Source organism: Octopus bimaculoides, chromosome 7 (genome assembly GCF_001194135.2).
Source record: "Octopus bimaculoides isolate UCB-OBI-ISO-001 chromosome 7, ASM119413v2, whole genome shotgun sequence".
In the NCBI taxonomy this organism is placed as follows: Eukaryota; Metazoa; Mollusca; class Cephalopoda; order Octopoda; family Octopodidae; genus Octopus; species Octopus bimaculoides.
In genome coordinates, this window is record NC_068987.1 from 107,850,872 (window position 1) to 107,855,712 (window position 4,841).

Here is a 4,841-nt window from a genome sequence, read left to right on the forward strand (position 1 = left end):
TATATATATATATACTTTATATATATATATACATATATATATATATATATACACATATCTACATACACACGTATATAGACGCAATTATATATAAGCACATATACAACTAGTTATGTAAATGTATATGAAACGACACCAAATTGATATAATAAAAAAAAAGAACATAAATGAAATACTTAACGATTTCTATATAAACACCCTTTCAACTATATCTTCTGGTTAAACTAATACATTTCGTTGAAGAAGCTTTACAAAACCAGACGATTAAGCTAACAAAGGTTTACTAAGTTTTCCCTGCTGCTGGCTTTTGGTCGTCGGGGAAAGGGTACGGCAATGGATAGCTGCGATGATATATTGATGACTCTTAGCAAATTCAATAACACTATTCGAAAATGCTTTATAGCACTAGCTTACATGGAATTCATCATCATCATCATCATCCTCCTCCTCCTCATCATCATCATCATCTTCGCAATCATCAGAATCGTTTAATTGTTGGGGAAAATGTTTAGATTTTAGTAGTTGTAATTTCTGAATTCACGTTTCGCCATCATCCACTCTGCCTTTCATCATTTCGATATCGATAAATTAAGTACCAGTCAAGTATAGGGGTCCATTTAATCGGTTAGCTTCCTTCCTATAAACTTCAAGCTAGATTCTATAGTAGAAAGGAATTATTATTGTTACTATCATTATTATTATTATTGTTATTATTCAGTAGTCTTATTTTTATAACGTGCTTTCACTGCACTACCGAGCGCAGCTCTGTGTGACGTGGGTATGTGTTAAGGTTTGTTGTGATGATGTAATTTTCGCTGCATTGAAAGTGTTTTACGTAGGATGTGTGCGATGCCTAGTAAAGCTATTTTCTGTATGTTATATATACTTGTAAGACTTTGTGTTTTTGTTATGTATTTGTCTGAATAATTTTTTTATCATACCTAATGCGCCTACTATAATAGGAATTGTGTCTGCTTTTAGGCTCCATATTTGAGTTACCACTATTTCCAGGTCTTTGTATTTTGAAAGTTCCTCTATTACTATTATTATTATTATTATTATTATTATTATTATTATTATTGTTGTTGTTGTTGTTGTTGTTGTTGTTGTTGTTGTTGTTGTTGTTGTTGTTATTATTATTATTATTATTATTATTATTGTTGTTGTTGTTGTTATTATTATTATTATTATTATTATTATTATTATTATTATTATTATTATTGATGGTGTTGTTGTTGTTGTTTTGGTTTGGATAAGATTTGGTCTTATTCTTAAGTATCCTCAAGTTTTCAGTAGTCTTTCAAGTACTTAGAAATATTTTATTATTCATTTTTCTTATTTTTATGGCGTGTTGTTGTTGTTAGTGTTGTTACTACTTCTGCTACTACTATTATCATTATTCCTTTGTTCCACAGTGTAGGTAAAAGTGTACCGGAGTCTTTAGTCATCTGTCAAGTCACAACAAGGACCTCACACAGATAATACTTTCCTTAAGATCTGCGCTCTGCCCAAAAAGGTAGATTTTTGCATGACGTCAACCTTGCATGAGATTTCCAGTTGCCTTACGAAGTCTTGAAGTTTCAATGGGATTGAGCCAAACGCTCCGATCACCAGGGGTATCATCTTTACATTACCCTCGCGCATTCCATTCAGTCTTGCGGGGAGATTCAGCGTGACACAGAGTGTGGCATGGCTGGCCGTTTGAAACACAGGTAGAACATAAGCAGAAAGAGTGAGAGAAAGTTGTGGTGAAAGAGTACAGCAGGGTTTGCCACCGCCCCTGCCGGAGCCTCGTAGAGCTTTAAGTGTTTTCGCTCAATAAACACTCACAACGCCCGGTCTAGAAATTAAAACAGCGTTCCTATGACCGCGTGTTTTCTGCAGTAACCACTGGACCATTGCGCATCCACTGACCTACAACACCGCAACAGCTAAAATGAAAGAGATTGAACAATTGAAATTAAAATCATAATTGTCAACTGCAACCTTACAGTGCAGTATGGTTTTGTAAACTAATCAAATGCATCATATATCCTAAACTTGGGTTGGTTATTCCTATTCGTATTAAGCTGCGTGCAAAAACGACTATTTCATACGAGCCAACCTTAGGTTATACAACTGCAAGAAGTAAAGAACTAAAATATTTGCCGATAAGCATTTTACGAAGACGATACTGCAAAATGGCTTTATTTGATGTCCTATTCATTTAATCCGTGCTTTGTTTAAAAAAAACTATATGATCTTTCGTTGAAATTGACAATAATGGTATTCACTATTGTATCTCAGATTTCGAATTCTATAGCAATCAGTGATCTTAGAAAATTATTTTATTCTTTTCACTAGCAAATTACATAATAATTTAAATACTTTCGCCCAAGGTAAAGCAACTACTAGTTCACATTGGAGTTGCTTAAGTGAATGCAAATCAATGTGGGTAGTATTTTACTTGAAATGCTTCAGATTGATATTGGAGTTGCTTAAGTGAATGCAAATCAATGTGGGTAGTATTTTACTTGAAATGCTTCAGATTGATAATTTATTAATTTATTGGCGAACCAGATATTTTTCAGGACTTCTGGAACACGCGGTATGAAGTGGAGAATTTATGAAGAAGGTGGACCAGCGTCAATGCTTGCAATAGTGTAGGGTTTATACTGTCCAACATTAAAGTATTAAAACAGATGACGAATTGTATAACAGGCAAAAAAGGGAACGAGCATCAGATAATTTTGTGTCGGATAAACACGCATCACAATGTTCACTCATCTAAATGTTCCTTTCAAAAGTTGGTACATCCGAAGGTATGGTTGAGAATATCCAGATAGCATTCAGTATTATTGAAGTCAAAACTTTGTAGTTTCAGAGAGAGAATCTTAGGCGCACAACGAAACATGTTGAAGGATCGCAGAATTATTGTGTAAAATGTTTGGCCTGGCTCTCCGACGGTTACGAAGATGACGGATGTTCCAATTGATACGATCACCAGAACAGCCTACTCGTAAAATTAAGGTGCAACTGCTTGAGCAGTTCAAAGTCAAGTGTTCCCTGAACGTGCTTTGCAAGGAGTTCAACGTAACACAATGTTACGAAACAGGCTCTTTGAATTACAGGTACAAATTATTTTAGGCACCTGAGTGGACTGGAGTAACGTGAAATATAGTATTGTCTTCAAGGACACAGCACACCACTGGAAATCGAACTCACAGCTTTATGATTGCGCACAAATCTCAACCACTAAGCCACGCACCTTCACATGTAAAATGCTTATTACCAAATTATATAATGAGATTTCAATACATACTCGAAAAGTACGAGACAAGATATAGGGGTCCTAATGCACAATTTACTAGGGGCAATGAGGATGAACTACTGCAGCAACACCAAATTCTGCGCATTAAGTTATAGTGAATAAAAAAATTTCATTGCTAACAATGCAAAAGGTTTCAGCTATTAAAAATATAGAAACATCGACCGCATACAGCTTTGGAGTTGAAATCATCCAGAGATGATTTGTAATTCTGCCATAAATCTAAAGACATGTCTCGTTTTTCTCAATGTGTTAGTTCGTCATTGATTAATTAACATAGGTTTGCCAATTCTCCTTTGCTACCAAATAGATATAACGCAGATTTGGCTAATGCTTTAGATTTATAGTTTCAATAGGTACATACATAAATACATATATATATATGGATATATATATGTATATATATACATGTATGTATACATATTCATACGTATATATATATATATATATATATATATATATATATATATATATATATATATATATATATATATGTACATACACACACGCATATATATATATATAAACATATACAAACAAACAGACACAGATATGTATATACACATACACATTTATACATATTTATTATTGATCTGTATACTTAAGTATATATGCGTATGTAGGTATACATGAATGTATGTAGGTATATATACATATATATGTACATGTATATGTGGGTATGTATGTATATGCATATCATACATATATCATACACTTATATATATATATATATGCACGTGATCTATACCTACATATATGTACGTCAAAAGAAGGCCGTAAACAATTTACAAAATTTTACATACATGTATATGTATATATACATGCATAGACGCATACACGAACGCCCTGACGCACGCGCACGCGCACACACACGCACACATGTATCTCAACATACTTATAATCAAACATACATACACATGCTGCAGATATGATGGAGTAGAACAAGATGAAAATGACTTCCGTTTCAAGATCTTTCACAAATGATAACATTGCATATATCAAACGGCAGACATATCAACAATCCTGAAAGGTAAAATAAATAAAATAAAACATGATAAAATATAGAAGAAACCTCAACAAGGCATTTTTTTTCAAATACAATGAGACACGAAAATATAAGCCAGTTAGAATCACGAAGCAACATAGAAGTATCTACTTGCTTACATTACTTGCCAGAAATATTAACCCATGCGCAAATGTCTTCTACTATATGACTTTATGTATATGTTTGAGTGTGTGTGTGTGTGTGTGTGTGTGTGTGTGTGTGTGTGTACACAGACGCGCGCATGCACACACACACACACACACTCACATACATACGCACCAACACATACACACAAACACGTGTATACATATATGTAAATATATATATATATATATATGTATATATATAGTTTTAGGGAAAATAACCAATTTTCAAGAACTAATCGATGAAAATCCACTATCACATATAGAAAAATTAATAATTAAAGGCACAATAAATGAGTATAATATAAAGTAAAGTAAATATCATAAGATAAATATAATAAAAAGA